The sequence below is a fragment of the Marmota flaviventris genome, chromosome 9 (assembly GCF_047511675.1).
Source record: "Marmota flaviventris isolate mMarFla1 chromosome 9, mMarFla1.hap1, whole genome shotgun sequence".
NCBI lineage: Eukaryota > Metazoa > Chordata > Mammalia > Rodentia > Sciuridae > Marmota > Marmota flaviventris.
In genome coordinates this window covers 129,950,882-129,970,490 of record NC_092506.1, presented here as the reverse complement: position 1 = coordinate 129,970,490, position 19,609 = coordinate 129,950,882, and the positions used below count along the sequence as shown (strand labels likewise).

Genomic DNA, 19,609 nt, shown 5'->3' with positions numbered 1-19,609 from the left:
AATTGACATCTATGGGAAATAAATTAAAGGTAGTTATCTAAAAAAGAGGGGTGAAGGGGGGGGCAAAGCAGTTGGAAATCACATTTTCCGAAGCATGCCTGTGTCATTTTAACTTTTGAACCATAAGAACATGTTATCTACATTAAAAGAATTTTTAAACATTAAAAAGAATATTACAGAAAGAAGAGAAAGAGACACCCATAGATAAGATTTAAAACTAAGGTTTAAAGAGATTTTTTGCTCTGAAATTAGATGCTGAAAAGCAATCTTGGTGTGGTCATTACAAAAAAAAATGCTTTTTCCCCCTTCAATCAAGTTAAAGAATATGAAAATCTGTTTTTAAAAAGCTATTTAAATGAGTAAGAAATTTGGAAAGGGGAGAAAAATGTACAATGAGGACACTCTAATATAATGGTTCTCCAAGTATGGTCCCTGTACCAGCAACATCAGCAGCATGTGATAACTTGTTAAAATTAAAATTCTCAGGCTCCCACCCAGACTACTGAATCAGAAACTTTGTACTAGTCCAGCAATCCTGGTAATACCCTGAAGTCTGAGAGTCACATATCTTGTCTGGTTCTTCCCACAGGTTCAGATACGCCACCAGTCTGCATTTCAAACAAGCTCCAGGACATAGGACCACACTTGGATAAGCAAAGCTGAAGTCCTCCTGGGGGAAAAAGGTATGTAACCTTCATATGGTTGAGTTTCCCATGAAACCTGTCCTCAGTATCAGATGGAAAAAGTCCTTATACAGGCTTCCTAGCCAAGAGATATCATGGAGCTAGTTTCCTACATAAACTGTACACAGAAAATAAATGTTTTCAAATACATTCTTATAAAAACAATAACAACTATGAATCATTGAAATTCAACTTAAGGATGTCTCACTTGAAAAAACTTATAAGTGGACCTACAAACTTTCAGAAATTGGGCTAAGAAACAAAAATAATCCATATTCCATAAATTCTGCCTGTGTTGTGTGAACAACTTAACCTCAAATGCATTAACTGCCCACCATGTGCTTTCATGGAAAAGCACCAAGAAGTTTGTTTCCCTCAAACCCTTTTCAAAAAATTGTCCTCATGTTGATGAACACTGGTCTTCCATTTGTTTTACACAAGGAGAAAGATCTGTACAGGTGAAAGACCCACCGATTCCCTGTCCAAGAAAGACGCACGAGGCACTGGCTGCAAACGCAAGAGGTGATTTATTGATACACAGGCGCCTGCGGGTGCCCAGCGAAACCTCAGCCGGAGCTTCGGTGAACTGGCACACCGGGCTTTGGGGTACAGATCTTTTATAGGGTACAGTGGTCAGTTTCCCTCCTAGCACAGTAACAGGTATCTCATTGGCTCTTTTGAATCCAGCATATAGGTCACTTAAAGGGTAAACTTGTTTTTCACTATAGGTTCCTGGAAAAACCATATAAAAACCATTTGTTATTCATTGTATGGTTTTTCATTGTATGATCCCGTTTGCCCAACCGTGCCGGTTCCTTTCCCAACCATCCTGTCCTTTCTTAATCGGTTACACTTAACTGATTTTCTGAAAAATACATCTGACGTCTGTGCAGGTGCGGAAGCAAGCCCTGGTGATTTATTACTGGGCCTAAAGTTATTGGGCTGGGGTCTTTCATTCCCCCCTTTTTCTTTATCATGGATAGAATCTTATATCCATTGTTCTGCTTGCTCAGGTTCTTGGATTAAGCTTGTGTGTGACCCTGTTTGTTGTTTAAGCAACTGGTACTGTTGAGTTAGAACCATAGTTTGGATTATAGAAAGTCTCTCTCTCATGAATTGCACCAATCTATTGAGTATGCAGGGTCCAAACGTTAGGATTATTAGCAGAATAACTAAAGGTCCCGCTATGGTGGATAGCAAAGTAGTTAACCATGGGGATTTGTTAAACCAACGTTCAAACCATCCTTGTTGTGCTTCAAATTTTTTTTTTTTTTTTTTTTTTTGCCTTTTTGCCAACCTTTCAGTGACTTTTTTCATAGTTTCCCGGACCACCCCCGTATGGTCAGCATAAAAACAACATTGTTCCTTTAAAACCACATAGAGACCATCTTTTCTAAGGAATTACAGATCTAATCTCCTCCTATTTTGTAGCACGACTTCTGAGAGGGAAGAGAGAGATTTCTCTAAGGCAGTGATAGACTTGGTCACTTGATGTTAGACCCCCGATTTATCTAACTACACTGACTACCTAACTTTAAATCTGGCTTTATTTATTTATTTATTTTTTAAATTTGGGAACTCCTTACTGCTGTGAGGAAGGGGGACGAAGAGAATCTTTCTGGCTTCTTCAGGCTGAAAAGGGACGGCGTGGGGCAAGCAGTTTGGAGTCCCCCTTAAAAATATTGGGTCTATCGAGTGGTCCATGATGAAAGTCTAATTGAGAAGTAATAGGCTGGAGGGCCATTTGAGTGATGGGTGGTCTATAAGAGAAACAAGAACTTATTAGTACTGGAACCATATTGATGCAGTAATAAATGCCACAGCACAGAAATATGCCGATGAGTATAATGGCCAAGACAAAGATTAACAATGTTTTCTATCAGGCAGTACCAGGAACTAGGAGCTAGGATATTATTTCCACGAAAAAGTTGCTGATAACATGGCTTCCATCTGAGCAGGTAAATCTTTAAGGATATTTGTCACATTGTCAGAAATGTCAGGGATGTCAACACAACAACTAACATGTAGAGTTACAGATGTCTTTTTCTTTAAGATATAGTTTAATAATTTAATGCCATCTGATCCTGCAAAATCCTTTTATTAGTATAACCTCTGTGTCTAATAGAGAAAATTTTAATTTTGCTACTTAGGGCTGGATAACCATATTAGCAAACATCAAGCCTACCTGCGTTGGCTAGAAATAAAGGCCTTAGACTAAAACTATTCTAGCAGTCCCTTTGACAGTTATCAGGCATTTCTGTCTAAGAATCTCTTTTGTAGCCTCCAGTTTACTTATTTATGGAAGTTACATTTAACTATTATTATCATTTAAGATGTCCAGGAACAGCTGTGCTTTGGCTTTGACTGTCTTTGCTAAGTGTTTAAGATGAAGCAAGTCAAACTGACTTTTGTTTCTACCTATTGTTTACAGTCAGCTGAGTTATCCTGGGAGTCCTCGGGAACTTCATAGCAGCTTTTCAGTTCTGCTAGTGCCATTTGCGCTAGGATGGGTCCAGGCCTTGCTTGACCATATGGCGTCCCTCAGAAGCATCAGGGATGTCTCCCTTTTCTAATGACCCTCCTCTTTACAGCAAATGCACCGATTGGCTTTCTGTCCTCCACTGGTCTCATTAATCTCCCTGCTCAGGAGGTTATGTGGCCTAGAGTTGCAGAGCCCTTTGGAGAAGTCCCCTATTCCCTGATTCAGACTGACTCAGAGGGCAAGAGCCAAATATTGGTTTTCTTGGCCCTTTTAATTTAACTAATTTTAAAAACTTGATCTTAAACATCCAGCAAATAAGTTAACAGCCTTATATTAAGAGCACTGGGCTTTAATGTTTATCTCTCTATCCTGTAGGTGATAACTCCTTATCTTATGTTGACCCAGGTTGTGTTCTTAAAGCAATACCTCTTTAAAACATTAACAGGCAATCCTTAAACCATCTATAAGCAAACTACAAAACAAAACTAACTAGGGTAAAAACATATTTAGCTTATATAATAGCTACCTTGAATTCTGGCAGGGTTATACATCATAATTCCCTGTTTGAGATCCTAGTAATCTTGGCAAAAACCTACTTTTGGACACAACTTTAACTGTACTGAAATCTGGCTTACTTCTTTCATAGCCACTTTCACATGTAGTGAGATGGGACAGAGCCTTATCTCAAGTAAGGCAGGGCTCTTTATAAATCTCAAGTACTATAGTTCTGAAGCTGATCATTTTACAAAGTTTACATAAATTGTTGTTCAAGTTTAATATCACACCTAAAACATGAATTAAAGGCTGAAAGCTTTTAACCTCTTATAGAAAAGTTGTAATGTACTTTTGTGTTTTGCAATAAAACCTTTACACAGATTAGGCTCTCAGACCCTCAGAGTAGAAAGTAACATGGAACCGTACATATCTTATTGATAACAAGTTCAGTTTAGAACACAAATGATATAATTGAATCTCCAACATGTTTTTTTTTTTTAAGCCTAAAATTACCATACAACTTTAGAACACCAGCTTGATATAATGTTCTTTTGAAGCTTCTACCTTACAGACTTGTATACCTGGAAGATATGAACACATTAATAACACCATAATTACATAAACCTCCTTTTGTTCACATTTTGAAACAATACTTGTAAACTTTTAAATTTAAGCAGAGTTAACATTTTATTAGGGCCTTTTTGAACACCTAGAGAAACTTATAAGCTTAATTTTGAGGACATCTTTACTTTTATCTGTTTACCCAATCTAAATTGAACCGTTTGAATCACGTGAATTAAAGATATTTGGATCTGTTTTTAATTTTTAATTTTTTTTTTTTATGAGCGCTCCTCATCTGTCAATTGTTATATCACTGTAGGATATATGGACATACACACATACAGACATACCGACATACAACACATAACAAGAGTGTGCACACATAACAATAATAAAGGCCTCGTAGCTTTTTGCAGATGAAATCTCCATTGCAATGTTTTTTTGTTTTAAAAAAACTTCACTGATCAGAAAAACATTAACCTAGGTCTGCAGGATCAGAATCACGAGCTCAAAAAAAAATACAGAATCTAAGAAAAAACAAGAGTCCTAAAAAAAAAAAAGATGACTGGCCAGTAGTTAGTAAATACCATACAATTTACTTCTTGGTTTGGTCTAGTTTGAGTTCAGGTAAAAAGACACTTTTATCTTCTTTTTTTTTTTTTTTTTTTTCCTTGGGCCTGAGCTCCAAGCTGCTTCTGTTTGCATATCAGCTTAAGCCCTGACCAAGGTCTGGAAGGAGCAGGGAAAAAAAACTGCTATTTTGAGCAGACACTTTAGGCCTAAGGCGTTTTAACCTTAAGTTATATTTCCAGGTTTAGATGTTGAAAATTATGACACAAATTTAAGAAGCAATTTCCAAAATTTAAAATTTTATATCTTTTTACACTAGAAAAACTTGTTCACATAAAACTGGAAATAGGATCTCTACCATCAGAAGAAATTTCTTTAGTACCTCTAAGCCACTTTGCTTGTTTTGAAGTTTTTAAAGTAGCATTGAGTTACATTAAATTTGTCCACACATTACCATATATATCTGAAATTAAGCTTTGAAAATTTTTAAGACTATTACTATTTAATTATTTAATGTCATTTTTATGAGCCAGACCAACGTTTTAATTTCTTTTCAGGCTACCCAGTTCAAAATTGAAACTCTTTAATTTTTTTTTTTTTTTTATCCCAAGTATTTAAGTTTTCTAGCATGAACTATCTGAAATCAAATTAAACAATTGCTTAAACCCAACTTTTAACTGCAAGATAGTGCAATGCTTTAGAAACCCATTCAGATACCAGATTGTTACAATAAAAATTATTATTATTATTTTTTTTAGACACACATTTAACCTAGATTATCCCTAAGAAACAATCAGACAACCAGATAAGAAAATATCTCTCCAGGTTTTGAACTTTCATTTAATTATGACTCCCATCAATGGCACCATAGACTTTCCCATGAGTGGACCAGATGTTTTCACGTAGGGGCAACTATAGGTGTAAAATCAAGGGTCCCAGTGTGACTGGCTTTACTGCATTCAGTGTCCCTTCTTTTTAAGTAAACAGAGGTAGCGTAATCCTTAAGATGTAGATAAGGACCCAGGGAACTCCCCAGAGCTAAATGGCTCTGGCAGCTGCTGGGAGTCCCTTAATCCCATCTTTCACCCATAGGATCAGTTCCTCCAGTTTGGTTTGACCTTAGGCATTAGGCATTTTTTTTTTCTAACTTTTTAGTAGCCAGCTCCCAAAAAGTCCATCCTCTGCTTGCAGTTGTTTCGAGTGCTAGGCTTCCCCAAGAGAGCAGAGTGGGGACTCCTTAAAAGTCCCCTTGAGAGTGTTAAAATTTGTGACTAAAAATTTGGTTCCCATCTCTAAAGCCAATTAACACTAATTTAATAATGAGGACAGGGCTTTGAGAAAAGTCAAAGCGAGATGTTAAAGTTGTTATAGATTGTCCCATGTTAGTCTTAGATGGAGTGAGAAAGTGCAAAGGCAAGAAGACAGACACAAATATCAGACTGGACACAGAGAACGCTGCGTGGCTCGAGCACAAACCGAACGTACCTGACGGATTAGGGAGAGGAGGGATACCGTCACCTCCGTCACCCACGAGTACAGTGTACTCTACAGAACATTGGAGGCCCCCCAAGATGGGCCTCCCTGAGCCCCTGGGACGTCTCCCAGGGTGGCAGGGGAGAAGTCCGAGTTCGTCAACTCCTTCTCAAGCTGCCCAGAATACAGAGCGATTACGCATAATCGTACAGACGCTGCGCATGAACAGATAACAAGATAACAACCAGACAGACAGAGACACAAAATGACACGAACTGGCCAGCTTACCTCCCAGTGGTTATCGGGTGTTCCTCAGGCAGGGATCCGGACGGGGTTACAGGAGTTCTCCTGGCTGGCTCGCCAAATGAAAGACCCACCGATTCCCTGTCCAAGAAAGACGCACGAGGCACTGGCTGCAAACGCAAGAGGTGATTTATTGATACACAGGCGCCTGCGGGTGCCCAGCGAAACCTCAGCCGGAGCTTCGGTGAACTGGCACACCGGGCTTTGGGGTACAGATCTTTTATAGGGTACAGTGGTCAGTTTCCTTCCTAGCACAGTAACAGGTATCTCATTGGCTCTTTTGAATCCAGCATATAGGTCACTTAAAGGGTAAACTTGTTTTTCACTATAGGTTCCTGGAAAAACCATATAAAAACCATTTGTTATTCATTGTATGGTTTTTCATTGTATGATCCCGTTTGCCCAACCGTGCCGGTTCCTTTCCCAACCATCCTGTCCTTTCTTAATCGGTTACACTTAACTGATTTTCTGAAAAATACATCTGACGTCTGTGCAGGTGCGGAAGCAAGCCCTGGTGATTTATTACTGGGCCTAAAGTTATTGGGCTGGGGTCTTTCACAGGAATCTTCTGAATAAAACATTGTAGCTTAGCAGAGCGCATCACACACATCCAGAAGGCGGGCAGCTTTGGAGCAGCGACGCCACAGCAGCCGCGAGATTCGGACCGAGCTTGAGCCCTCCCTGAGCCCCAGAGCTGCCCCAGACAACCACCCCGGCTCCCCGATGGAGCTCGTCCATCTGTCCCCAGCCCTGCCACCCAGCCCCAGGACCCGCGCCTTGAGCGCCCCCCCCCCCCACTTTCCTCTTCCTGGCACTGCCTGCCACCAACCCGCTGGCCACCATGTTGGTGGAGCTGGAGAAGGCCCTGCAGCTCCTGGGCGCCAAGGGGGCCATGGGGAGGGCGGCGAGGTGGGGGGGGGGCAGCGACAAGGGCCGTGGTGGCCCCAAGCATAAAAGCAGCGGCAAGAAGAACCAGCCGGTCAGCCAGCTAGTGGTGGAGACGTGCGCAGGCTGAGCAAGCAGAAGCTTGTCGCTGGTGGGCATCTATGCAGAGGCCAGGAAGGTGGAGGGGTTCAACCAGCAGAACAGCCGCACCTACCTCAAGTACTTGGTGCACGCTGGTGCAGAGTGACTTGCTACTGCAGGTCAAGGGCACAGGCGCCACCGGCTCCTTCAGGCTCAATTGCCAAAAGCTGACGGCCAGCTAACGGTGCACAAAAGAAGCAGGCAGCACTCCTGACCCACCAAGGGTGCCACAGCCAACAAGCACGCACCCCGGAAGGCCGCTGCCACAGAGGACAAGGGCAGCAGCAGCAGCAGCAGCAAGGACAAGAAGGCAGCGGCTGGGAGCAAGAAGTTGAAGAAGGCAGACAAGCCCAGTGTCCCCAAGGTGCCCAAGGGCTGCAAGTGAGCGCCCAGGCCCCACACGCGACAACGTGGAGGGGGACCTTCCCTGCTGGGCCACGACCTCCCCTCCCCTCCCCCAAGCGCCGCTCTGACCTCACCTCCCCCATGTGCAGCTCTGGCCTCCCCTCCCCCAAGCGCTGCAGGGAGATTTTTGAAACAGCCCGGGTGATGCCCTGATTGGCTTAGCAATGGCCGTTGCCATGGTTACCGCCCCACCCGGCAGCCAATGGGCAGGGCCCTGGTTGGCTAGCTGGATTCAGCCTCCAGGCCTGGCCCCCTCCCTCTTGCCACCTCTGGGCTCGCAACAATTGCAGCGCTCCCCTCCCCACCCAAGCCACAATAAAACATTCTTGACCTTTGCAAAAAAAAAAAAAAAAAAAAGATTCTAGTTTAGACAGAAAGATTTAGAAGTGAAATGTGGTGGCACATGCCTGTAATCTCAGCAAGCAGCTCTGGAGGCTGAGACAAGACTCTCTCAAATTCAAAGCCAGCCTCAGGGATGGTGAGGCACTAAGCAACTCAGTGAGACCCTGTCTCTAAATAAAATATAAAATAGGGCTGGGGATGTGGCTCTGTGGCTGAGTGCTCCTGATTTCAATCCCTGGTACTCACCCCCCTCCAAAAAAAAAAAAAGAAGGATATAGAAATCTGTAACTTTTTTTTACAAGTCACCTTTGAATAGTTTTGGATGCTAAAAATTAACCAATGTGCTGACATTTTTATATATTTCCTATTTCATTCTCTCTGAGATGCCACCACCTTTAAGACACTTAGAACATTCTTATTCTATGTTCAACTCAGAAGAAAAATTTCCATGTGGTTACAACATGCCAATTTTAAGATTCCATCCATCTCAGATGTGCATCTTAAAAATCAATGAAATGCCTTAATTATAAACCACAGAATTGTATGGTAAATTATTTGTTTTTCTTCCAATTAACTCTTATGTCTCTCAAATGTAAAACTCCAAAAAGGCATGCATGTTTTGTCCATTTGATGACATTTCCTCCATGCTTAGAAACTGGAACATTTTCAATATCTTTGTAACTCGTTATTTATTTAGTTTACATAGGAATATGTGAATATGAAAAAAAGTAATGATTTTTAACAGTATTTTTAACAGTACTGACCTCTTTTACTCTGGGAAATTTTTCTTGCTTAAAATAAAAAAAAAGTAATTATTTTCAATTTGTCTGGCTTCTCAGGTCAAAGAGATTCAATACATCTCTACACAATTGAAAATATATTCTCTTCCGAGAAGTCTTTACTTACATGTTTCCACAGCACCTTTCAATACTAATAAGCAACAAACACTTTACAAGATTTTTAAAAAGTCAAAATAAACATCCTTTTTAAAGTTAAACAAGTTGAAGAAATTTTTGTTACATTGTAGCTAGCTTGAGCTAAATGCTATTTTAATTTTCTCTATCATAACTAGCAGTGCTTCAAATGAAAAGATAATTTGTAATGAGTCATACCATGAGATCTGGTGTATGTACATCTATCTGCATTTTTCAAATTTGCTAATATGAACACCAGTAAGTAGAAAGGGTTATTTTAAAAGTGATTACAGCTGGGCATGGTGCTGCTTTCTTGTTAATCCCAAGAATTTGGGAGGCTGAAGCAGGAAGATCCCAAGTTTGAGACTGCCATTTCAAGAAGGGGAGAAAGGGCTGGAACTCAGTGGTACAGTGGCTCTGGGTTCAACCCCTAGTAAGTAACCCACCCCGCCAAAGTGATGACATGAATGTATATTCTACTCAACTCAGAACTACTATCATACACACGGCTGTCACTTCCCAACTCTGTTCTCACATCAAACTGCTAAAATGATATTAGTGTTTAGATGTCAACATTTCTAATGTGAATTCCCATTAAACACAGACAAACATAACCTTGCCTTCCAAGATTCTAGAATAATTGACAAAGGTGTCACTAAACAAGATCATAGCCTTTTTTATATGTCAGACACATCAGAAAAAATAATTTTCCCAGAAAGAAGTTGTTTGTCATCACTTTCTTGTTAAAATAAAGTAGGTAATGGATATGTTCTCAATAGTATTCTCAAAGAGGCAGAACAGTCCTTAAGGAAAATTTTTAGTTATCAAATATATTGAGGGACACCAATTTAGTGTTTGGGTGCCAGGATCTAGGCTTCACACAATTCTTGGGTGGGATGGATCTGTATTATCAAGATTCATCTGGTCACAAGAATTTTGATCTTAAAATGGTTTAATCAAGCCCACTTTAAATGACAATTATTTTAAGACACAATATTTAAAAGTTTTTATAGGAAACTCTACCCCTTGCCTCTAATTATGTAACACAAAGTAGTAAGGGGAGCTTCAGGAGAATAAGGAAACTTTATGAAAATTAGTGCTCATTTTTTCACACTACACATTAACTCAACATAAATTTAAAATTATAGTGAGTAAACATAGACTAGTATATATGCTAACAGTATGAGATGGCACATAAATATCACCCCAATGAATCTAAAAATTACAATCTTGCTAATATTTTACTTGTTATTAGTGGCAACTGAAGGGATCCATGGAAGGGTCATAGTACAACCTGTGGGTAGACTGAGGCAGCCTGTAATTGACCTTGGCGTGTCATCCCTAGTTCAATCTAGCCTCTATTTTTTATTAGTTTAAATAAGGTTGTCCCAACACTAAGTGTCCCAACACTAGTTTCCATCTTCATCTCCCTCTTGGATTTTCTTGTTTGAACTAGATCCTAGTACTTTTTCTTTCTTTCTTTTTTTAACCAACTCAAACGTCTTCACTAGCAGCAGGTGCAAGCACTCGAATGCATGCTGTCTTTCACTACAGCTGAAGTTTCTGGTTATAAGTGAGACTGCAATGCATGTCATATATTGTCCTCCCTTTATTTCTCTTCTACATGTATGTGAATGTATCACACTGACTTTCACTTATGTGTGTAGGCAGGTTCTGTTGTGTACAAACCTCACTGCTCAGTAGCAAAGTGGGCTTGATAAACATTCAATACCAAGGAGAGGAACCTTGGTTCTGGGGTTGACAACCAACTGTTCCAGACTGAAATCCCATGCTTCAAGGGTTATCTAAACGTTCCTTTGCCTGAGGCAAGGCTTGGGCTCCAGTATTTCACTTTCCTTGGGTGAGTGACACCACCTCTGGAGTACAAAGATCACTCTAAGCCCACCTCTGCTCTCTCACACAGGGCCAAATGATAGTTTAGGGGTAGAAGTGAAAGGAAAGTGACCACAACACTCGGAGTGACCAAGAGATCTTTATTGCAGCAGTGCAAAAGAGGAGGAGAGAGAAAGAGAGAGTGAAGAAAGAGATTGAGAAAGAGAGAACAAGATATGGAGGCACCAGCAGGAGGGAGTTTTTAAAGCCAAATTCTAATGGGGTCTCTGGGTCTGCAAGCTGCCTTGTTGGTGGACAATGATTGGATTACACAGTAGTTGCTAAGGGTATCCTCTTCTGCCTTCAGGCAGATGGTGCAGGGGTCAGATGTGGGTTTCTGTTGCACCAGATGGGTGGGGGTCGAGTGTTCAGACTTGATGTAAACAGGTGATAAAGAACGGGGGGAGGGGGGGCATGTGTTATCCTGCAGCTAACATCTGTTCAGCCTGCCCTACATACAACTGGGTTCAGCCTGTCCTGAACCTAACATTCCTCCCATTTGTTTTTCTAAGTGACATGGGGAAATCATAAAATCCTCTGGCTACATCCTGCTTAATGGTGGGCAGCGTAGGACCTAGGGGAGAAAGTGGAGGAATGTTCAGGGACAGGTCTGGGAATACCAAGCAGCCAGAAATAACACCCAGTGGCTATAAACAGTTATTTTGGCAGGGGTAAAGCCCATAAAATTTCCTTGAAACCACAAGTGATCGATGGCTTCAAATCAGTCCTGGGCAGAGGAGATCCTTGGTATCAGCCTTTGGTCCTGTCGTAGGGACTCTAGGAAGTATCAGAGGTAGCTTGGTTGAATCCAGTAATGTTAAGGGTGACAGCCCAATTTCAGCCAGTGGAAGGGCAATTGACCCATAAACTGAGAGTGGGTGGTGTAATCCTCATGCCATGTCACTTGGATGTTAAAGCACCATCTGTGGTTGGGATAGAAACTTGAAAGAAATTTAATGATTAGTAAAAGAAGAACAGGATTGGTGAGAAATTTTGAGTTTAGTGGGCGTGGTGGAAGTCCAGGACTGGATATTTGGAACAGGTGCCTTTTTCAGGTGGGAGACATGGTACCAGGGAGAATGTCTAAAAGCTTGGTCACCATTGGGGTAGTAAATATGACTGTATGGGGTCCCATCCAGCAAGGTTGCAACAACTGAGAATGTAGTTCCTGAAGTAAGACTGAGTTGAAGAGGGTCCAATTCAGTTTGTGGTTGTGCTGGGACTGAGGTAATGAATGTTGCAGGAAGGCACTGGTCTGCTTGTTTCCTGAGAAGTGGGGGCTGGACCTTTGTCTAACTGGGAGGAGGTGGGAATTCTTAACATGGGAATGGTCTGCTTGATGAGGATTGAGGTGACAGTGTCAGCAGTTTCCCTGGATGTAGGGAAATCTTCTATCCAACCTGAGAATGTATCAACCAAAGTAAGTAGGTAGTGAAGCTCTTTGTGCCTAGGCATGTGAGTGAAGTTGATCTGCCAGTGTTCATCTGACTGGTGGCTCCTCATCTGATGTGTGGGGAGTTTAGGTTTGATGCTTCATGGTGGGGATGCTGTAGAGCAGACAGACCAAGTAGAGTGGACCTGCCAGAGAGCAGATCTCATTTCTAGGAAGTGAAAGAGAGGTTGTAATATCTGGAAAAGAGGTTATGAAGGGTGTTAGGTGGGAAAGAGTCTCTAGAGCTAGTGTTATGCTTGAATTCGGGACCCCCAAAAAGACCACCAGAGACCCAAGATCAATGTAAGCAGTAAAGAGGCATTTATTATGAGCTAGCTCGGTCCTCTGCGCACACACAGCAACTGGTGATGCTGAGAGGCCCAGAGCCCAGGATTTGCAGCAGTTTTATACATTCTTTGGAGAAGGCAGAGACCCCCCACATACATCATAGCATCTCTTAGCAAATTATCAGACACCACAGGAAAATCAAATAACAACTTTAAAACATGATTAGCACATTCACTGGTGGGAACAAGTTGGGTAGAAGTGATTGGTTACAAATATTCATTTGAACTGATTGGTTTAAGCCAAGACGGTTTTTCATGCGAATTACATGGTTTCCCAACATGTAATTACTGGGAGGGTCATCTGGCATCCCAGGTATTTCCCTGTCTCATGCTGATTGGTGGCTGCTAGGGGGTTACTATGGGTTTCCACCTAGCCTGAGTCAGGGACACCTGGTGCAGCAGATCTCTCCTGTTATTTGTAGATAAACCACTTAGCAGGTTGGGAATGTGCTTAGGAGTGCTCTGTGGGTCTTTCCAAGGACAATGGTCATGTCCCTTACTTGGACAGGCTTTGCTCTGAGGTATAGGCTGGTTTTTCACTAGAAGAGTTGGTCATGAGTCATAGGTCTCTGTCTTGGGCATCAGGGGCTGGTAGTCTTAAAGAAGTAGTTGATTGCCCGGCTGGTTGGTGAATTTGTGTATCTGATCTTGCAGGAACTTCTGTAGGCAATTTAACATACAGAGTTCTATTAGGAGAAACATAAAGAGGACTAATAGGGGTCCTGTGAGGTGGAGGAGCCAAGGCCACACTTGACTGAACACCACCCCTGGAGTTCTGTTGGCCTAGTTGCTGTCTCCTCTTTTCTAGCTGTTCCTGTCCTTCATTACTCCCAGGAATTACTGTGTTTTATCTTAACTGTTTTTGGTAGGTGTTTAAGATGAAGCTGGTCAAAATTGACTTTGTTTCTATCATTAAGAGTCAGCTGAGTTCCCATAGGGATCACTTGTGGGAGAACTTGAAAGCAGCCTCTTAGTTCTGCTAGTACTATCTGCACAATGATGGGTCCAGATCTTGCTTGACCATGTGGCTTTCCTTGGAAGAATCAGGGGCATCTCCTGTCTCAAATTACCCTCCTATTCACGGCAAGTTCACTGATTGGGTTTTCATTCTCCAGTGGTCTCATTAATCTCCCTGATCAGGAGGTTATGTGGTCCAGAGTTGCAAAGCTCTTTAGAGAAGTTCCCTGTTCCCTAGATTCAGACTGACTCAGAGGGCAAGAGTCAAATATTGGTTTTCTTGGCCTTTTTAATTTAACTTTAATTCTTGATCTTAAAGATCCAGAAAAGTCAGTTTCACCTTAAATTAAGAGTACTGGCTTTTAGCTGAAGTCAGGGCTACTTTGGAGTCATTCTGATATATAGTAAGATGGTAGGCAGAACATTATCTCAGGGAAGGCAAGGCTCTTTATAAATCTTAGGTAAAGTGTTCTAGTATTGAAGTTGATCTTTGTTTCTTAAATATAATTTTATAAAGTTTACATATATTTTTGTTTGATGTTACATGAATACTAGCTAACAAAATATGATGTTACATTTGAATTCTACCCAGTGTATAGGACTTCATATTTATATTATTGATAACAGGTCCAGTTATAGAAAATTAAATGATATAAATAAATCTCCAATATGTTATTCTTATAAGTCTAAAATTACCATGCAACTTTAGTTTGGAGAACACCAGCTTGATATAAGTTTTTTGTTGTTGTTGTTGTTGTTGTCGAGCTTCTAATTTAAAGACTTATATACCTGGAAAACATGAACACATTTGATATACAAAAAAGAGTAATACTACCACAATTACTATAGTTGATTTTATATTAATCAAGTTTAGCTCTTAAAGAAATAACATACTACAGTATTGCAAAATAACAGTTGTGGTTTAACCACAGTTGTATAATGCTTAATTACTTCAAGATTACTTGCTCAAAAAACTTACATATATAATCAACTTACACAGACCTTCTTTATGACTTACTGAATCCTATATAGCCAACATAAACAGACCTTCTTTATCACTTGTTTAAACCCTCTGATTTACTTAATCACATACACTCTCTTATCCCAAAACAAATTTTCCTTCTACTAAATCCATACTTAGAACCTTCTAATTTCTCTTTCTCATCTGTTAACTTCTTCTTTATTCACACTTTAAAACAATCCTTGTAAATTTCTGAACTTAGGCAAATTATTCCATTTTAATAAGTGATATTTTGTTATTTGAAGTACACAATTAATCTCATCTGTTTACCGTTTCATGAAAACATAAACAATGTTTAAGTGTATAGAAGTATACTTTTGTAGTGATGGACAAGGCAAGGCACCTAAGATAGCACTGAAGATGGGGAAACAGTTTTATTTGGTTGCAGCCAGATTCAGAGGGCACCTAACAGGAATACCTTCCAGTAATTGGACAAAGGCATGGAAAAAGCCTGTCCCAAGGAACTCACACACTCTGCTGCATCCAATTTCAGAGCAAGTCCCAGAACACCCTCAGCAGCCCCACCAGGACCTGAGGGAACCAGTTGTGAGCACCGCTGGGAGAAGGACCAGAGGCCAGGAAGGGCGCAGGCCTGCATGGGTATTGGAAGCTCATCCCACCACATCCCAGCAGTGTGACTTTGGGCAGGGCGCTGCACCTCTCTGTGCACCCTGAGCATGGAAACGCACAAGTTAAGTGCCTGGTACACAGCAAAGTGGTAGTGCCATGGCCAGCAGTGCCAACCCCGCCACCCTGGGAAACTGAGGCGGGCCCCAGGGTTGCACCCGAGTGCAAGGATTGAATGGCCAGGGGGACTGGCCCACGGCACCTGGCGCCTTGCCCTGTGCTGGGTCCCCAAATGGCAGGGACTGGGCAGCGCTGGGCAGTGCTGCTGTAGCCTCGGGCCTGTTGGGCTACCTCCGAAGATGCGGGCCACCCACCCGACCCACTCCCCTTGCAGCCTTGGTCTCTGCCGCTCTCAACCTCCTCAAATACCCCCCCTTAACCTCCTCAGCCCCCACCGAACACTGCTGCTGCCTGCAGCTCACGTGTTGGCCCCACCACCGCCAGTACTAGCGAGATTTTCCTCCTCTCTGCACTCCGCCGCCCTCACCCCAGGGATAGCGGACTGGTCTGGGTCACTGAGCCCTAGCCCAGGATCAGGACCTTTTATCCATATGCCCTTCCTGGAATCCTCTCCACCAACCATCGTGACCTGGAAGGATTAAAACCCAGGTGCTGTCATGTTTAATTTGCGGCCCCCAAAAGACCCGCAGAGACCCAGATCAAGGTGAGCAGCAAAGAGGTGTTTATTGCGAGCTAGCTCAGTCCTCCATGCACAGCAACTGGGGGCGCTGAGAGGCCCCAGCCCAGGGCCTGCAGCAGTTTATACACTCTTTGGGGAAGGCAGGCACCCCACATCCATCACAGCATCTCTTAGCAAATCACCACACACCGCGGAAAATCCAACAACAATTCTAAAACAGGATTAGCGGATTAAGAATATGGAAAGGATTCTTAGTTCAAGGGTTTGATGCAAGTAAAATGATTGGTTTAAACCATGAGGGTGTGGCAAGGGGGGCAGGAGCCCAGCTGCAGGGCTTCTAGTTTAGATATTGGCCACCACACCTAGATGGGAGCATCTGGAATTTCAGATATTACAATATCTTGGCCTGTCTTCAGCGATCACCATCTGCGGCTTTTTTAGAACTGTTTCCACAGAGCTTTTCTGTGGTATTTTCCTGACTTTAGGACTATAGTAGGTCAAAGGTTAAGTTTCAGAGCAAAATGAGGTCCCAAGTAGAATGAGGTTGCTTGGGTCTTTCAGTGGATCTGCAAATTAATACAAATCTGGAAATCTGTATGAAGATTAAAAAAAAAAAAAAAAAAAAAAAAAAAACTAGAAATGAATACTGAGCCTATTCTGTGCCTGAGGGCTTAGGAGATCCTAGTTTTGAACTCTGCTCTCTCCTTCACTATTTATTTGGGATCACTTTACAAAAGCACTCTTTCTTGAGGCCGTGACTCTCATCATCTTAACACAGTTACCCCAGGTGCTTCCTGTGACCCTGGCAGAAAAAAAAAGCAGGAATGCTGAGGGAGTGTCCAGAGACTGAAGGGAAGGGGCCCAAGTGCATTCCATTAATTGTTTTCCTTGATGATTTAATGGTTCCTTTTTCTTTGTTTTTTGCAATGTTAAATTATAGGGAAAATACTGAAAATTGAAAAGCAAATGTTTTCATGAAGCCAGAATTAGACAGGCAGTCAGTACAGATAGATAACTTGAGTCAGGCAAAATCAAGAAGACCGATTTTGAATGATTCCAACCATTTGGAGACTGTCCAATAAGGGAAGAATTTTAACTCTCTCAGAGTGCTTCTTTGACCCCTGTGAAGAACCTCACCCCTCCACCTGTAACCAAGGTAATCTGTCCCAAGAATTCCCCCTCTTTACAGGAAGCTTTAAGGTGGTTCATTTGTCTTTCGCTCTCTGTATTGCTCTTCCTCCTTCAGCCCACCTGTGTTCCACCTTTGGGCCACCCCACCAAGAATTTCTTGGCCTATTTCTGGGCCTAGTCAAGGATTCAGAAAAGAGAAAAATAAGAAGAAAAGGCATGAGAACAAAGGAAGCCTAGAATACAAAAAAGGACAGAAATCCTCAATTCTTCGGACACCAGTGTTGTTGTTGTTTACCAGTGACGAGTCCTTGGTTCCCCAATGTTGAAGTATAACACCAGAGAAGCACGCTGAGACAAGGTCAGAGTGGAAAGTAGAAGTTTATTAAAGGACAGCAGAAAAGACGTCTCAGAGGAAGAAGGAGACCCAAGAGGTGGTATCCGTGGAAGGGTCTTCTTCTCCTTTTTATAGCTAAGGTTTTCTTTTAGCTTTCCTGCATTTCTGTCAGGGTTCCTGTCCTTTGTTCTGTTATCTTTCAGTGATTGAATGTAGGTGTGAAGGCCTGAAGAGTGGGGAACATGTGGGCCAAAGGTAGCCTTGTGAATCCAGCAAGAAGAGCTGACCAGATTCCCTCTAAGAGTGGAGGAATGTAAGAAAAAAGTTCTCACATCTGTTGAGAATTAACCTCTGAACTATTTAACCAAACATTGGCTTATCCTGTCCTTGGATAAGGTGTATCCAGCAAAGAGATGAGAAAATTAGGAGGCTATTCTTTTAAATTACATCAGGAGGGGGCTTGTTTCTGCTGCAGAGCTCAGAGGGTTCTGTCTGAGAAATCACATCACCATCAGCATACTCAAAGACAGAATTGAGTGCTTTCTTCTGACTGGGAGTTCAGGAATTCACAGGGATAGATAGATGATATATAGATATACAGATATATAGATATAGATAGATATGATGTATAGATATATAGATGTATGGATATATAGATATATAGATAGATAGGTAGATAGGTAGGTAGATAGATATAGAGAGAGATTGATACATAGATACAGATATAGATAAAGCAAGAGGTATTTTAAAATAAAGTGCATGCATGGCAGGCTGTCTGACCTGAGCCAGGGCTATAGCATGGATGATTATGGAAGAAGAAATGGTATGCGTCACCATCACACAGAAGTTTCTAAGGGTTCTTCTGCAGGAACATCACCTCTCATTTTTCCAGAGACCCTGTGTGAAGACTTCCAGAGCTGTTAAGGACCTCCAAGGACATCCTGCCTGCCCCAGCCCCCTCTTTGAGTGCAGAATTTCTTATTTCATGGCAGGATGGGCTAGGAAGAATTCTAGACAGGTAGGGCTGTCCAGCCAGCTTCAACTGGCAGATCAGATTCATTGCAAGGCCACCAGGCCTTGGACAGAAATGTTGGGGTACAGGCTTTGGATGCTGCCAATGGACCCACCTTCTTTCCTGTTTCTCTTCTGACCACCAAAAGATAGGAACAGGTTCTGTAAGGGTAAAAGAAATTGAAGTTAAAGCATAAAAGTTAAAGGGTAAAAGACCTGGTGTTGTAAAAGTTTCTAAGCTGCAAGGTCTGAGTTAAAATGTAAAGGAGGTATTGTTAGGTTTCTATGCTACCTGCAAAACCCGAAATTTCTGTAGCTGTTAAGACAATGCTTAGAACCGCCCAGTAAATATTTCCCCTGACTATTTGGATTGTTTAATAAGGGCTCTGTGTGGTCGCACATAGGCATTGCAGGGCCTGGACCAATCAGTTTAAATGTAACCCCCTCCTTAGGAATGACCTATCACTCCAGCCTGACCTGTTCCCGCCAATGAATGAACCAATCATGTTTAGGAGTTGTTATTCAATTTTCCCGCGCCTAATGATGATTTGTTCTGATGTATACAAAGCCCTCCGCCCTTCCCCAAAAAGTGTACTTAAGCAGTACTCAGCCCCTGCTCGGGGCTCTGGGCTGCTTTCCCTTCTTGAGTGGGCACGGAGCCCCAGCATGCTGGTTCAATAAATCCCCCTTCTGCCAATTGCATGAGTGGTCACTTGGTGGTCTCTTTCTCTGATGTTTCTCGGGACCCTTACAGTTCTATCTCCCTTTCCATGACACAGGTAGGCCCTCTTTCAGTCCCAAACAGGCTGCATGGGAGGTTTCATGAACTGTTATGCTTGAATTCAGGACCCCCAAAGACCACCAGAGACCCAAGATCGATGTAAGCAGCAAAGAGGTGTTTATTGTGAGCTAGCTCGGTCCTCCTTGTGCACACACAGCAACTGGTGATGCTGAGAGGCCCT

At 42.1% G+C, this 19,609-nt stretch overlaps 1 long non-coding RNA gene across 1 annotated transcript; it reads right to left on the bottom strand.

The window, feature by feature from the left end:
• Positions 1-1,191: 1,191 nt before the first annotated feature.
• On the bottom strand, positions 1,192-4,141 carry LOC139706922 (uncharacterized). Its single transcript, XR_011708638.1, has 2 exons — positions 2,270-4,141; positions 1,192-1,415 (listed from the first exon to the last, which is right to left on the bottom strand). It is a non-coding gene; the product is annotated as an uncharacterized lncRNA (long non-coding RNA).
• Positions 4,142-19,609: the final 15,468 nt, after the last annotated feature.